Consider the following 17250-nt stretch of genomic DNA (forward strand, 5'->3'; position numbering starts at 1 on the left):
TCACTGAATATAGGATTCTATGTTCTTTTCTTTCAACACTTGAAAAATATTGTGCCGCTTTCTCTGGCCTCCATGGTTTATGATGAGAAATTTACTGTCATTCTAATTGTTTTCCCTTATAGGTACGGTGTTATTTTTCTCTGGCTGCTTTTAAGACTTTTTCCCCCTCAGTCTTTTGTTTTCTGAAGTTTAATTATGGTATTTCTTGGTGTGTATTTCTTTGGGTTTATCCTGTTTGAGATTTGCTTAGCTTCTTGAATCTGTAGGTTTATGTCTCTTACCAAATTTGGGGAGTTTTCAGCCATTATTTCTTCAAATAATTTTCCAGTTCTGGCCTCTTTCTCCTCTACTCCTGGGACTTGAATGACACAAATGTTAGATCTATTGTTATCATCTCATAGACTATACATATATATATGTTCAGTTTTTTAGGTTTTGTTCAGTCTATTTTTTCTTTGTTGTTCAGATTGGGTAATTTCTATCGTTATATCTTCCAGCTCACTGATTCTTTCCTCTGTCCATTCCCTTCCGCTTTTGAGCCCATCCACTGAGCTTTTTTTCCCCCAATTATTTTACTTTTCAATTCTAAACTTCTATATGGTTCTGTATATCTCCTATTCCTTTGCTAAAATTTTATATTTTTCACTTATTTCAAGTACATTAATAATTGCTTCTGTAATAATTTTATATCATGGGTGGTTTAAAATGATCTCTATCAGGGAATTCTAACATCTCTGTCATCTCGGTGTTGGCATCTATTGATTGTCTTCTTTTATTCAGTTTGAAATCTTCCTGGTTCTTAGTATGATGAATGATTTTCAGTTGAATCTGGGGCATTTTTGTATTATGCTCCAAGAGTATGTATCGTATTTAAACCTGCTTTATTTTGACACTGCAGGAGAAGGATGAGGGGCTTCCTCATATTGCCAGGTAGAAGCAGAAGTCCAGGTTCTCCATTTGGCCTTGATTGACACCTGGGGCAGGGGAGGAAGGTGGCTCCTTGTTATTACCGGACAGGGGTGGGAGTTCCAGCTGCCCATATGGTTTCTACTGATGGCACGGTGGGAGTAGGCTCCTCTGACCCCAACCCAGTGTGGACTGGGTGTGGTGCCTTTTTACTACCTGGTGGGTGTAGAAGGCTAGACTCCCCATGTAGTCTCCACTGGCACTGGGGGGAGTGGGGGTTGTGATACCACCTTGGTGGGGGTGTTGAGGTGCTTGGTTACAGTCTCTTGAGGGAAGTGTAGGCTCTCCACCTGATCTTTGCAGTGTGGGTGGGGTAGGGCCATAGTTTTTTTCTCTAGTGTTTGGCTAGAGTACAGTGGTTATTGTCTAAAAGTTTTCTGTCTTTTTAGGCTGCCCTTTTCCGGGTCCCTTGACTAGAGAAAGCATGTTTTTGTTGGGACTTTTTATGTCTGTGCCTATTAGTGTCTTCCAGTTGCCTGCTTCTTCAGTTCCGTGTCTGGGATATATGAGAGAAAAAGAAAACCCAGCGCACTCACCATGTGCCACAAGGAGCCCAAAGGCGGCCAGCAGGATGGTGACAATGATGAGGATGTCACACATCCTTGGGTCCAGAGGTCCCTAGCTAATCTGCCTTTTCTCCACCTTTCAACCTTCTCCTGTTTGTTTTTATTGATAAAGTCCTGAGGTTTTCGTTGTACCTGGCAGAAGGAATAGGGAAACACATGTCTGCTCCTTTTTCTTGGAAGTGGAAGTCCCCCACTTATTGTCTTTCAGTTGGTTTTTCATAACCCATTTGGTCCCTGTGACTACTTGAGTTTGAGACCCCTGGTGTTTTGGCCCTGGGTCCCCTACTGGTAACCAAAATGAGAAATACGAAAAGGAAAAAAACCTACGGGAAACTCAGTTGGGATTGGCTGGGGTTGGGGGGACTGCAGGAGAAAGAGGAATGTGAAACCTCAGTCCCCAGTCCCTGTGGGGTCCTGTGTTCTCACCTCACAAACATCCCTCCCAGAGAATGGAGGGTAACAGACTCTTTTGACTTCTAAGTTTATTTAAACCTTGGGGACCTTATCATATCTTCATCCAAACAGTACACAGTTAAACAAAGCAGCTTTTGAGGCTCAAGGAGAGAGAAGTTGATTTAAGATAGTGCTCTATCAGAGATTACTTAGCCCTTTGTGCCTCTTGCCTTATCACTGATAGAGGCCTCGGTCCCCTCTTATGGCAGCCCTGTGGCACTGTGTGCCGTGACTAAGCTCCAGCCCAAAGGAGAGTCTTGCTGCTGGAAAGGCTCAGATAATTTTGTGGGCTGATAAACAGCCTTGTGGGTGCCTTCCTCCCCAGCCAGCCCAGTGTCTGCTCAATGCACCATGACCACGGTGGCCACTATGGCAAGAAAGGAGGACATGCCAGCTTTCTCTCACTGAGACCAACCCGAGTGCCCACTGGCAGCAAAATAGCACCAATCCTGAATCCAATACAGCACCTTCCTTCCTTAGGGACTAGGTAGGCTGATGTGAACCCATCTCCATCCTTCTGCTGTGTGGTCATCAGCAATTTGTCCATACCTCGATAGATGTTTATTTGGGGTTTGAATTTACTTTACTTGCATATCATGTTCTTCCACTACCACTATTCATGAACTTATTAATGCTTCATATGCTATTCTGGTGAATCTTGCAATATTGATTTTGATCTAGAAGCTGCCTTACACCAAGTATGGGGTGATGTCCTGGGAGTCTGTTCTTATCAAGAACCCCACCATCTCAAAGCATCTGGCCTTGCAGGATGATGGAATGGCCTTTTGAAGACAGCCCTGGCTCTACCTGGGAGACAGCAGTGTGGGAGGTTGGACTGCCAGCTTGCAGATGCCCTTACACCTCATGCTGTTTCTCCTATAGGCAGAACACATGCATTCACAGACTTCCTCCTTCCCTGGTCTGCTAAAGAGGATTCAATAATTGCCCCGGATTTCCCTCCTACCCCCTCTCACTAATCAGAAGGTGGAAGAATTGCTTGCTGCGGAAAAGGCTATGCAGCTTATATATTGAAGTGTTGAGATGGGCAGGGGAGGAACAGGGCTCTTTAGACTGGGTGTGGGAAATGGGTTTTGGGGGCAGCTTCTAGAAGATCTGCTTAGTACCAGTGTGGGGTGTGAAGTGAGAAGAGAGGAGAAGAAAGGAAGTTCTCATCTGTGTTGCGGTAGACCACATATTTCGGTGTCTTGGACATCTCTCAAAAGACATCTCTCAAAAGTGTGGGGTAGGGCATTCCTATGCACCTCTAGATCATGTTCTGTGACTGTGACACCAAGCCTGGGCTGCATTAGATCTCCAGGATCTCAGTGTTATTTGTGGATCCAGGAACTAATAAATGTTCTCAGAAGACCACCACCATCCCAGACAGGATCATCAATGGCTGGGAGGCCCAGGAATGACGGTAAAGTCACCTGTGTGGGAAGAGAGCATTGGCCCAGCTGGGGGGCTGCAAACACTGAACTGTGGAGTGAAGGAAGGAAGGCATAAGCTGGGATCAGCTGCAGAAACCAAGACGGCAGCCCACCATCTTGCTGGTAGACTGTAAAATTGCCCTCTTCCGTTTGAACATATTTTTAAAATTATGAGATATTTCAAACACACAGGAAAGTATAAAGAATAACATAAAGGGCCGGCCTGGTGGCTCAGGTGGTTGGAGCTCCGTGCTCCTGGCTCTGAGGGCTGCTGGTTCGATTCCCACACGGGCCAGTGGGCTCTCAACCACAAGGTTGCCAGTTCAATTCCTCAACTCCCACAAGAGATGGTGGGCAGTGCCCCCTGCAACTAGCAATGGCACTGGACCTGGAGCTGAGCTGCGCCCTCCACAACTAAGACTGAAAGGACAACAACTTGACTTGGGAAAAAGTCCTGGAAGTACACACTGTTCCCCAATAAAGTCCTGTTCCCCTTCCCCAATAAAATCTTAAAAAAAAAAAAAAAAGAATAACATAAAAATGCCCATAGGACCATACCACTCAGATTTAGCAAGCCTTATTTTGCTGAAGGCCCTTTGTACTCCCCTTTCCGATCACTTCTCTTCCTCTGGGTACATTTCTGAAGTTGACCTATCTTTCTGTTTAAGTTTTTATAATTTTGTTAAATAGGTATACATCCATTCACAATACATAGAACTATCTTGTGCATTAAACATTTTTACGTGGATGGTCTTATATTGTATATACCATCCTATAATTGCTTTTTTTTATTGACCTTATTTTTTCAAAATTTACTCAACGTTTATACAAGAAGCTCTAGTTCATTCATTGTAACTGTTGTGTAGTATCCTTTGAGTGAGTAAGCTACAGTTCATATCCAGTCTCTTGATGAGCATTTGGATTGTTTCCAACGGTTTTGCTATTACAAATAAGATGTGACACATATCCTTGTGACTGCCTCCAGGTGCATATGTATGAGAGTTTCTCTAGAAGTGGAGCTGCTGGATCACAGGCTATACAGACATTCCACCTGACCAGATATTGCCAAATGACTCTATAAAATTCTTGTACTAATTGACACCCCCTCCAACATGTTGGAGAGTTTGTATTGCTACACATCTCTGCCAACACTTGGAAGCATCAGATTTTTTATTGTTTTTCTCATTCTGTGGGTGTCAAGTGGCATCTTATTGTAGTTTTAATTTACATTTCTCTGATGATTAGCGACATTGAGCATCTTTCCATTTGTTTATTATTTATCTCAATGTTCTTTTCACGAGCTACTGCTTGATGGCATTTGCCTAGTTTTCCATTGGGATGTCAGTCCTTTTCTTATTAATTTAAAGAATTTCTTTATATGTGCTGAGTACCAATCATTTGTTGGTTATATGGATTGCAAATATCTTCTGCCAGACTATGGCTTATCTTTTACCATTTTTATGGTGTCTGTTGCCAGTTTCTTTTTTTTTTTTTGAGACATGAAATACATTCAGAAAGGTCCTTAAAATGCACAAATCTTAAAGATACAGTATGATGAAGTTTTTACATTTGTATGCACCATGTGACCATCATCCAAATCAAGATTTAAAGCACTTCCATAGCCCCAGAAGGTTTCCTGGTGTCCCTTCCCTGTCCCTCTCCCCAAAGGTGGCTACTATCTAACTCCTCTCGCCATTGATTACTTTTGCTTGTTTTTTACCTTTATACAAATGGAATCACAGTGTATGTTCATCTGTATCTGGCTTCTTAAACTCAACATAATGTGTGTGAGGTATGTTGATATTGTTGAGTGTGTCAGTAGTTTATTCTTTTTTATTGTTGCATAGTATTCCCTTGTGTAAATAGGTCACAATTTATATTCATTCTTCTCTTGATGAGCATTTGGATTGTTTATAATTGTTTTGCTATTACAAATAAGATGTGACACACATCTTTATCCTCCAGGTACACATGCCTGAGAGTTTCTCTAGAAGTGGGAATGCTGGGTCAAAGGATAACGCATCACTCACCTACCAGATATTGCCAAAAGATTCTCTAAAATTGTTGTATCAACGAATACTCCCTCTAGTATGTCAGAGAGTTTCTGTTGCTACACATCTCTGCCAACACTTGATAGTGTCAGACTTTCACTTTTGTTCTTTTGTGGATGTGAAATGGCAACTCATTGTAATTCGCATTTCTCTGATTGCTAGTGAGGTTGAACACCTTTCATATATTTATTAGTCATTCCAGTTTCTTCTATAGAAGCCAATTCATAGCCTTTTCTTTCTATTAAGTTGTCTTTTTCTTATGGATTTGTGAAAGTTCTGTATATATTCTGATTGCTAACAATTTGTTGGCTATGTCGGTTGCAAAATGTTTGATTTTATACGTTTTTCATTGTTTTTTAAATCAAGTCAGCTTTTTAATGTACCCAAATTTATCAACTGTTTTCTTTTTCATATATCTTTTGTACCTTATTTAAGAAATGCTTCCCTAGCTACAAGAAATAGGTATATCTCCCCTATTTTCTTGTAAAAGTTTTATAGTTCTGTTAGGTAGAAGTTAGAAAATATAGGAGAAGGAGGGTGGGAGGGGGTCCATAGTGCCTACAGAAAAATCAAATAGCTTTGATTAACTGCTTCCAGCCACGCATTGGTTTCTACAACAACAGATGATGAGAGGTGGTCGGGAGCAAGATAAGGACATGAGTCAACAGACCTCCACCCATCCTAGGAGGTCACGACCTCCTGTGGAAGAGCAGGCACTGCTTTTCCTGCCAAATCAATATGTAACTCCCTCAACGCCCCCAGCAGACTATAAGTCCTGGAGACAAGGGCGCTCTTTCACCCCTCCCCACTTTTTTGCGTCAGCTCTCTCTCTCTCTCTCTCTCTCTCTCTCTCTCTCTCTCTCCCCCCTCATTCCCTCCTTCTCCCTCTCTTCCTCTCTTCCTCTCTCCCCCACCTCACTAGGCCCATTCTCTTCCCTGAGAACGTATCACTAATAAACCTGCTTGCATATTAATCAGCTTGCTGATCTTTGATTCTTCACTGCATCGGCAAGAAGAACGGAGACTCCCGTAACAATTCTTTTCATTTAGAGCTTTAATTTTTTTTTTAGTATCTATATTAGAATTTATATATATTTCATATACATGTGATTACACTATGCTCGTCCCCAAGCTGTCTCTGTTTATGCTTTTTCTGGAATTTTATGATTAACTCTTATTGCATCCTATTTGCCGCAATTCCCATAACTTTTTTTGTGACTTGTTAAACATTGTCAGTTTTTGTTGCTTTCAATAAAAACAATCATATCTAGCACACCCGCTCTCTTCTGGTGTCCTGGTCTGATTGGAGAGATCTGGTCTTGCCTTTGTGTAGACCTTTCTGAGGGGACACAGGCCCTGCCTTGGAAAGCCTCAGTCTGGGGCAGAAAAATGCGGAAGATTCACATATACCAGAAGCTGGCAAACAAGTCAGCAGATGCCACAGCCTGGAAGCCCTGGCTCTGTACGTCGCTGCTGTACGGCACTGACAGCAATGACCAAATGTGGTCAGGGGCTATTGGTTCCGGGGACTTCTTGGAGAGGTGATTTTGCAGGCAGCTTTGTTATATAGACACCTGTGCTGGGATGTCAAGCTTTTCCCTACTGAGACCTAGCCTACAGTAGGGAAAATGTTGGCAGCAGTTGGCAATGAAGGCAGGGGAGGGACATGTCAGGTTCTTGTGGTGATAAAGTGCCGGGCCCTTCCTCACAGCAAGGTCACTAGGGAATGCCCTCACCCACCTCTGCTGCCTGGTGTCCTCCCCTCCCTTTCCCTAAAGAGCCTCTTAAACTGGCCAACTGAGAAGCAAAACTGGTTCTGGGGCCAGCTGGGGTGTGGGTGGCTGTGCCTGTAAGCAGGTCTTTGTGTTCATTTGGGTGGTAGGATTTGTGGTGGGCTTCTCGGGGGACTGTCCTCCGGGTCCTGAACTAGAGGGACTGTGTCCGGGTGCCTGCAATTGTCTGTGGGTAGCGAGGGTTTATTTCTGGGTGAGGGTGCTGGTGTTTGGATTTAGTGCCTGGATGTGTCTGTGTGGATTCCTGCTTATGTGAGAGGGTGTGTGTTTCTCAGCCAGGGTGTCCACAGTTCTGGGTGTGGTCTGTCTCTTCCTGTGTGTGATGGTGGGAGGTGGAGGTGAGAGTGACCAGGACAGGGTGGAGCTGTTTTCTCTCCAACTGGCCTGATTGGCTGCTTTGGGGTAATTCCCAGGCTCTGAGGTGTCACAGAGCCTGGAAGAGAGGAATGAGTCACTCCTCCCTCCCCACCCTTGAAACTTCTTCCCTGTCCTCAGGGCCAGGTTTCACCAGAAGCCATAAAGAGGCCCTGCCAAGCTACTTCCATCTTCAGCCAGGCGGGCTGAAACTGAGCCTGGGGATTGCCTCGAAGCTGTGCCAAGGGTGCTGCCTAGATGGGACCCAGTCCCCACGGGGACTACGTGGCTGGAGACCACCCCTACCGGGCTCTTCCTGGTCTATACTGCTCTGGGTCCTGAGCTCTCCCTGCCCATGCTAAGCGCCTGGCTCTCTGAGACTCGCCCCTCCCAGACTCCCTTGTCCTTCCTGAGCCCCCTCCCCTCACTGAATCTCCTCCCTTCACTGAGTCTCCCCCTTTGAGACCCCTTCCACTCTCTGTGCCTTGTCTCTTCACTAAGCTCTGTTTCTCGGGGTGGTGGAGGGAGCATGGGAGAACATGGGTGGGATCAGAAACAGGAGCTTGGTGAGAGGGCTGGTGCTGAGAGAGGGCTCAGGGCCAGGTCTGGGAGACAGCCAGCTTGTTTTTGGCCTGGCTGGCTCTCCATTCCATTACGAATGGGTGGGCCAGGGTTTCACCATCTTTCCAGGCCCAGGTGGGCCTGGCTGGGACTGAAGCGGGTGCTGGGGAGGGGAAAGAGTAGGAGGCTGCAACTCTGGAATTGCCACTATCTCAGGGGCTCCTGGACAGCACCTGCTTCTCCTCCCCTTCCTTCTCTCTCCTCACACAAGCACACACTCATCTACGTTCTCTCCTTCCTGCCCCGCCCGTGGAGGGCCCAGGAGAAATCCTGTCCCTCATCCCCAGGCTCTCAGCCCTCAGATCCCAGCCCTTGGGCTAGGAACCTCTACCCCACCCTTCCCGACAGACCCAAAACTGGGTGCCAGGGTTTTCTTCCAGACTTGGCCGAGGACTGCAGAGACGCTCGCCTCCACTCGGGGGCACTCTCCAGCACCCTGTGACCTCCCCATCAGGTGTGAGCTACCAGCTTCCGGCGCACCTCACCGTCCTGCCATGGATGGCCACCTCCTCGGCCTCTGCCTTTGGGGCTCAGCCACGCTTGCTGAGGCCTCAGGCCTGCCCATCCGGACCCTCCCTGGGGACGTTGGATGTCTGCCACGCACATGGCACTGGGCAGCTTTTATTTTTCATTATGATGAAAAATCTGTAAACCCCACCAATGACTCATCATTGACACTGAACCCTCTCCCTTTACTGAACCCCAGTTGGAGGGTATTTTTGGCGGCCCCATCGCATTTCTCCCTGTCAGGTCTTCTCCACACGCCATAGCACAGAAGCAATTTTCAAAATGTCCGTGAGCTGGTGGGTTACACCTCCGGAGCTGCAGTTCCCTGCAGCCAACAGGAGGGGGCGACTCCTGGGAAGGCTGCCGCGGGCCCGCCTTGGCGGGAAGGTGGACACTTAACATTTGCCGCGCCACTCCAGGGGTTCCGCCTCCTTGCTGGGCGTCTCAGCTAGTTCTGGACAGTTACAGTTGGGAGTGGGAGTGAGGGGACCCTGAATTTCCACAATCCTGTTACTTCCCCGCACCCTTCACACCAGCCCCACCATCACAGGCAGGTCGACCGGCTCCTGAGTGTCCAAAGAGGGACCAGCAGGCCTTGAACACAGGGCCTGCGGTGGTCTGAGTTTCTCCCCAGCTCCAGAGAGTTTGGGTCTCAGTAACGTCTCGGAAACAAACTTGAGTTGACCTGATGCATATTATGGTGGTTACACACACAGGTTTTGGTTTTGGACAGTTCTGGGTTCAAATCCTGTTTCTACAAGCTGTGGGCTCCTGGGAAGTCACTTAAATGCTCCACGCATCACTTTCTTCACTGGTAGAATGGGCTTGTAGTCTCGATCGCGGTGTCCTGGTTAACAGGGGTTAACAGAGGTTGTTTGGGGCCTGCCTGGCACCCGACAAGCCTTTGAAAAGTGCTAATTGTTATTATTTGTAAAGCAGGTTTGTTGAGATAAAATTCACATGTCTTATAATTCACCCATTTAAAGTGTGTAATTCAATGGCTTTTAGTACATTCACAGAGTTATGCAACCATCACGAGTCAGTTTTAGAATATTTTCATGTTCACCGCCAGCCCTAAGCCGCTAATCTATTTTTTGTCTCTATGGATTTGCCTATTCTAGACATTTCATGTAAACAGAATCATACAATGTGTGCCCTTTTATGTCTGGCTTTGTCCAATTAGCACAATGTTTTCAAGGTTCGTTCATGTTGTAGCATGTATCAGTGCTTCATTTCTTTTATGGCTGACAAATAATTTCAATGTATGGGCGCAGCACATTTGGTTGATTCATTAATCCATTGGTGGCTACTTGGTTGCGTCCACTTTTTGGCTATTAGAAAAGTGCTTCTATGAACATTCAGATAGTTATTATTATTAATGTTATAGCCTTATCCTCCAACAAAAGAGGCCTGAGCTCCCCTGCCTGGCCAGAGCACAGAGAAGACAGAGAACCCACAGGGTTGTTTTGTACCAGACTCATCCCAAAGGGAGACTTGAGGAGGCAGAGAGGTAGGGTGGGGGAGCCACTTCCCCACCAGCAGGGAAACTCAGGGTACATGGTGCTGGGTCAGGTGCTGGGGAGAGACCAGGGCATCAGTGAACATGGGGTTGGGGACACAGGAGCCAGGAAAGCCCTTGTATGTGTGTTTGTGGGGTGGGGGTGGGCAGTACCTTTGTGATCCAGTACCCTCTGGAGCCTTGGCAGGGTGGTTGAATGGGCTGGAATGGGGAAGCCAGGCCGGAGGAACTCTCTCCCTGCCGGACAGATGGCACGTGGGCTGCTGCTGTCCCCACTCAGGCTCCACTGTACCTCAGCATCTCACCCTGGCCTGACTGGCTGGAGGATTCAGGCCTCACCACTCTCTACCTCCCACCTTACCCACCCTCTCCTCACTCCCCTCCCCCACCTTCTAGGCCTCTCATCCTGCAGCACCTCTTCCAGGCCTCACCCCTTTGCACATGTGGTTCCCTCACCTGGAAAGTGGGTTCCCCTTACCCACTCACCTGACTGGTCCCTTCTTAATTTTTCTCTCAACTTTTTATTTTTAAGAATTTAAAACCTACAGAAAAGTTACAAGAATAGTGCAACGAACATTTATATACCCTTTACCCATTGTTAACATTTTGCCACATTTGCACGCTCTCTTTTCCCTCCCTATGCACTTTTTTTCTGAACCATTTGAAAGTTACATGAATACGCCATTACAGTTGACTGCTCAATACTTCAGCATCCATCTCCTAAGGACAGGATATTCCCCATTAGAGGTTCTGGAACATAAGCAAGGCTGAGTACTTAGTCCTGGCTGCTGGGTGCCCCTTCACTGCCCAAGCGTGAACCAGGAGGGCTCCCTGGGGGCACTTAGGCTAGCTTGTTTTCTTTTCTTCTCTCTTCTCTCCTCTCCTCTCCTCTCCTCTCCTCTCCTCTCCTCTCCTCTCCTCTCCTCTCCTCTCCTCTCCCCTCTCCTCTCCTCTCCCTCCCTCCCTCCCTCCCTCCTCCTCCCTCCCTCCCTCCCTCCCTCCCTCCCTCCCTCCCTCCCTTCCTTCTTTCTTTCCTTCCTTTCTTTCTTTTTCTTCTTTCCTTTTAAAAATAGACTTTATTTTTTAGAACAGTTTTAGATTTACAGAAAAATTAAGAGGATAGTACAGAGTTTTCATATAATCCCCACACCTAGTTTTCCTGTCATTAACATCTCATATTCCTGTGGCACATTTGTTTCAATTAATGAGCCAATATTGTACATTATTATTTACATTATTATTAACAAAAGTCCATGCTTTACACTGATTTCCAGTTTTTATCTAATGACCTTTTTCTGTCCCAGGACCGCATCCAGGATACCATGTTACATTTAGTCATTATGTCTCCTTAGGCTCCTCTTGGCTTCAAGTTTCTCAGACTTTCCTTGTTTCTGATGACCTTGACAGTTTTGAGGAGTTCTGGTCAGATATATTATAGGATGCTCTTCTACTGGGATTTGTTTGATGTTTTTCTCATGATTAGACTGGAGTTACGGTTTTGGGGATGAAGATCATGGAGGGAAAGTGCCATTTTTTCACACTATATCAAGAATATATATATTATCAGCATGATTTACGGCTATTGATGTTGACCTTGATCACCTGGCTGAGACATGTTTGTCAGGTTTCTCCACTGTAAAGTTACTCTTTGTTCCTCCTTTTCATACTGTCCTCTTTGAAAGGAAGTCACTGCGTAGCCCACATGTAAGGAGGGGATATATTCCCTTTCCATGAGGGTGCAGTATCTACTGGTACATACATTCTTTGGAACTTTTCTGCATGGGAGATTTGTCTCTTCTCCTCCATTTATTTATTTAGTCAACCATTTATTTATATTAATATCTGGCTTCTTTTTTTTACTCTTGTTCAGTAATAATAATTCAGTAACCTGTCATTGATGCATATTCTGATACACACAGGGAAGAAGCCAGAGAAGAGGAAATCACTGTCCTTGCCCTCAAGGAACTCCCAGCCTAGCTCCACAGCCACACAGTGTAGCAGGTACTCTGATGGGGGTGATCACAAGCATTTGGGGGAGCCCAGAGGCAGTCCCTGAGCAGCCTTGGAGCTGGGGTTCGAAGGATGGGACGGGGTTTCCCATATGGCAAAATCTTGAGTGGGCACCTCAGGCAGAGGCCTGGTGTGTGCAAAGCCTAGCGGACCTGAGAGGGACACTGTGCTCAAAGCTGAGGGACCAGTGGCTGGTGGGGATGGTGGCCAGGCAGGATGTCAGGATATCAGGATGTGAAGTAGGGGAAAAAGGCTGGGCCAGACCATGGCAGGCTTCAGTATCCACACCTAGGGTCAGACTTCATCTCACTTGCTCAGGGAATCCTGGAAAGACTTCAGTGGGTGAGTGTGTGGCAAAAGGTCACTGTGGCTTCCACGTGAAGAGTGAGGCCTCAGGAGGCCAGTGAGGAGGCTGAGGAAACAATGGCTGGTGTGAGTGAAATTATTGCCATAGAAATGTGTGTTTGTTCTCTCCCCTTCCCGTTTCCAGCAGCAACTGGCCAAGCTTTGGACTGGGGTGGGGTGGAAAGAGAGGCAGGGCAGAGGCAGAGGCTCTATGTGAGCTTGACCGAGAGCCCGGGTTTGGTGTTTCCAGAGTGGGAACAGAGAGGAAGGATGGAGAAGATGTTCCTCCATTGGCAGACAATGATTAGGGACTGTGAGTCACTTGACAGTGTGTGGTATGGGGGAACCTCTTACTAGGTGCCGGGCACTATTCATAGGAACAAAAGGTGGGACCTTTTAGTTGATGGCTGCACGGCTCCTGACCAATGATTTCTGAATCCTCGGTGTGGCTGGGAGGCCAGAGCCCCAGGCCCTGAAGGGCTCTCACTGACGGGAGCCTGGAGGTTTCCATGGCAGCCAGGGCTTGGCAGTGGCTGGACAAAGAGCGACTTCCCAGTGTCCTGGGACCTGGAATATCCCTCATCAGAATAGGAGCTTCAGAAAAGACCAAGCTGGAAAGTCCTGCCCGCCTGCTGAGATGGCAAAAAACTGGAATGAAGTTGATTGAAAATAAAGAAACATGGGTGTGCACCCATGGATGAATGAATAAAGAAGATATGGTACATTTATACAATGTAATAGTACTCAGCAATAAAAAAAAAAATGAAATCTTGCCATTTGCAACAACGTGGATGGACCTAGAGGGTAGTATCCTAAGTGAAATAAGTCAGACAGAGAAAGACAATGATTTCACTTGTATGTGGAATCTACAAAAGCAAACAAACAAACTAAACTAAACAGAAACAGCACAATATGTCGATAATATCATAATAACTATGTACGATGACTGATGGTCATTAGACTGATGGTGGTGATCACATTGTAAGGTATACAAATGTCGAATCACTATGTTGTACACCTGAAACTAAGAAAGTATTGTATGTCAACTATAATTAAAAATAAAAGAAACACGGGACCCTCGTACACTCAGGTGTGTGGTGGGAACTTCATATGGCCTGGGTGAAGTGTGGGGGTGGACAGCTATAGAGTGATGCTGAGGGGTAGTGACACCAAGCCAGTGGCAGCTGGCCAGCCCTTTGGACATCTGCAGCTTCCTCAGATCAGCTGGAGAGAAGCAGGGAGTATATGGATAGAGGGAGGGAGGGAGAGAGTGAGGGTGTGAGTGAGTGAGTGAGTGAGTGAGCGCTGGGAGTGAGCACTCAGGCATACGTCAGAAGTTCAAACATGTACGTTAAGCCCTGCTATAAAAAGAACATTAAAAATAAAAAAAGCAAGCCTAACCTCAAGCATGGCTGTTCCCGGCTTGGCCCCGCCTCCTGCTCCCCAGCTGATGGTGCAGGGTGTGCCCTTCCTTGGGGCTAGCCTGATCCGGACCTGGGAGCCAGAAAGGAATGAGGGTCGGTGGGTGCATGTGGCAGTAAGGCAAAGATCTGGCAGCTGGACTTCCGGGCCCCAAGAAGGCAAGGGGTGGGTATCTGTGTGTGTCAGGAATGGTCTCGGTGATGTCCACCCATCCGTGCCAGGAGGCATGGAGCAGGAGGGAGGCTGGAGGAGGCCTCTGCCCTGGGAGGAAGGGTGATATAATGTCTGAGTCAGCTGGGGCTGGGCATTGATGATCCCTGGATCTCTGGGTTTTGTCCCCAGCCTGTCACCACTGACTCACTGCCTGAGAGTCCTGTCACCACTGGCTGCCTGCCTGAGAGTCCCCTGGTCACCTGCTGGTTTCTCTCTCTCTCTCTCTCTCTCTCTCTCTCTCTCTCTCTCTCTCTCTCTCTGTGTCATGGAAGCAGAAACAGCTTCTTTGTCAGCTGTCGTCATCAGGTGTATGCCCTGCCTAGGCTTCTTGGAGGAAAGGGTTGCTGGGCTCCAGGATCCTCTGGGGCTATCACCTGTGAGGTGGAGAGGAAGCAGATTGGGATGACTGCCACCTCCACCCCTGGCTCTGCCCACTAGAAACAGGCCTGTTCTGGCCCTGGGGCTGTGGGCTGCTCTGGGTGACTGGGATGGTCGTGGGTCAAGATGCCCCCTCAGTGAAGCCTCACCTCGTCTGTCCTGAGGCTCCATCATCCACCCAAAAGCAGGGCAGCTCCCTGTCTCTTCCCCTCCAATCAACCTGCCCCACTGGCCCAGGTACTTCCCCACAAGTCACAGCTGGACAAGCCTGTCCTTGCTCAAAGCCTGTCTATGGCTCCCCTGTGCCCCCAAGCTTCTGGGCTGGGCACTTGAGGCCTTTCCTGATGTGCCCAACTTGCTTTCCAGTCCAGCTCCAGACCCTGCCTCTGCCCCTTGCCACTCCCCTTTTTGGAGAACTCTCTCTTCATAAGCTTCCAAGCTTCTTCTTACCCTTCAGGTATCCTTCCCACCTGCCACCTCCTCCAGGAAGCCTGCCCCGGGCCTCAGGTGGAGCTGACCGTTTCTTCTCTGGAGTTTACACAGAGCTGGCTTCTCTGGTGTCAGGAGTTGTCTATTTAGATGGGGTGGGGAGGCTGGAGGACAGACATCAGCCTGATTCTCTGCTGAGCTCCATGCCCAGCCCTGGCCCAGTACAGGTACTCAGTATATCTTTCATGAAAGAATAAAAGAAGAAACAAAAGAAGAGTAATAAATGAGAGGTAGGTGCAGAGGATAAGTCCCAGAGTCAGGCAAGGCTGGGTGTGAATCCTGGTCTTGTCATTATTCCGGTGGCCCTAGAATGTCTCATCAGCAATCAGAGCCTTAGTTTTCTCATCTCTAAAATGGGAATGATAATGCCCTGCATGGCTTTGTAGTAAGATAAAATGATTTCTTGTAATACTAAGGCACCTAGCCAAGTGCTTGGCCTATAGCAGGTGCTCAAAAAGTGTTTGCTGACCAACTGATTTAGGGAGGATGGGAGGAGGCTTCCCTAGCTGGGGAGGGATGGGCCTGGGCAGGATTGACAACTCCATCAGATTAGAGGGCCCCCAGGAATCCCCTGGCCTTCAGGGTCTCTCCTTCTACTGTTTCTGGAAAGTTGAAGACACGACCATCAGAGAAAGGGGCTGCCCTGAAGTGAGGTAGGGGGAGCAGGAGGGAGGGGTGGGGTGGGTAGGATGGAGGTCTTATGTCTGGAGCCTGGGATGGACCTCTCTGAGAAGTAGGGAAGTAGCCTAGGAAGGGCTGGCCAGCTGTGTGGGATGGCGAGGAAGACCAAGGTCATGCATGAATATGGGGCTTTTGAAACCACCAGACAGAAAGTGGAATCGGATGTTCAATTTAATGGAACGTAATTTAAAAACTTACTCAGTCCCATCCTCTCTTTAAGCCTCCACCTCTTCCCCCCATCTGAGCCCCACTCTCTAAGGCTATTCACTGAACTCCCATCCCCCTCACTCAGCCCCTACCACGCTGTGAACCCATCTCCCATCCTTCTGTCTTGTCTCTAGAAGTGCCCTCTGTGCCTACCTGGACTGTGGAATTCCAGCCAGCATGCAGCAGTGTGACCTTGCTTCTCTTCCTTGGAAACTTCCCAGACAAGGCCACCCCACCCCCACCTTCTCCCTCAGCCCACGTGGGGCCCAGTCTGGGGGCAGCACTTGCTCAGCCAGTCTGGCCAGCCAGGCAGCCAGGCCTGTGCAATCAGGTCTGTCATTACCCTGTCCAGGGCCAAGTGAGAGAATGGCCACTGGTGTTAGCTGCTGGGCTGAGGCCTGGGGGCTACCTGCTCAGCCTGGACTGGACCTCCACTTCTGAGACCAGAGCCTGTGGCTTTCTGGGGCTTGCACTGGTTCCCCTGTCAAGGTGGCCAGAAGAATCTCAGTGGGCTGAGTGGGTCCAGCTCCCAGGGCCTTTACTCTGTCTTCACTGAACCTCCTGGTGCCTGGGAGGGAGGGTTGTCATCCTCTTTACCCAGATGAGGAAATTAGTTGAGAGTTTAATTCTATTGCCCAGTGTCACAGAACTGGTAGTGGCAGAGCTGGGACTCGACCTACGGAGGGCTGAGGTCATGTCAGATGAAAGTCATAGAGGGGCCACCACATCTTCCCGAAGATTCTGAAGATCCCAGCCTGGGGGCCCAGCCCTCCCAGCCGGTGCTGGGTCCGCCCTGGGGAAATCCCCTGGCTGCCAGAGCCATGTAGGAGGTGGCCAGTCCACACCCGCCCGGGTCTGGAATTGTCCGCCTGTGTTTGCTGTAAGATTCCAGGAGATCTGCCTTCTGGAACAATACAGGGACGTGGCTCTGAAATGATTTGGTGACACAATCTTTACACAATCTTGACTATGATCTCCCACTGCAGATTATTTACTAGAATTAAAAAAAAATGATAACTTAATGGCATTTTCTCTGGTTAAGAAAAGAACAGGATCTTGACTTGTGTCTGTGGGCTGAGAAGTTAGTGAACTCTGGCAAATATAGTTTTCAACCAACTCCCAGCTAGACTAATTTTTAAGCTGAGGGTGAGGTTGCTTTCTTTTTTTCTTCAATTCTACAAGGATATTTATTATATCCTTAAATATATTTTTAATATTTTTCTTCTGATTTTGTAAGGATGAAAA

At 47.7% G+C, this 17250-nt stretch overlaps 1 long non-coding RNA gene across 1 annotated transcript; it reads right to left on the bottom strand.

Moving 5' to 3' along the window:
- Positions 1-11300: 11300 nt before the first annotated feature.
- LOC141570658 (uncharacterized) lies at positions 11301-16673 on the bottom strand. The gene is made up of 5 exons (XR_012494932.1): positions 16159-16673; positions 15079-15297; positions 14017-14109; positions 13009-13247; positions 11301-12682 (listed from the first exon to the last, which is right to left on the bottom strand). It is a non-coding gene; the product is annotated as an uncharacterized LOC141570658 (long non-coding RNA).
- Between the last annotated feature and the right edge of the window lie 577 nt (positions 16674-17250).

Source organism: Rhinolophus sinicus, linkage group LG03 (genome assembly GCF_036562045.2).
Source record: "Rhinolophus sinicus isolate RSC01 linkage group LG03, ASM3656204v1, whole genome shotgun sequence".
In the NCBI taxonomy this organism is placed as follows: Eukaryota; Metazoa; Chordata; class Mammalia; order Chiroptera; family Rhinolophidae; genus Rhinolophus; species Rhinolophus sinicus.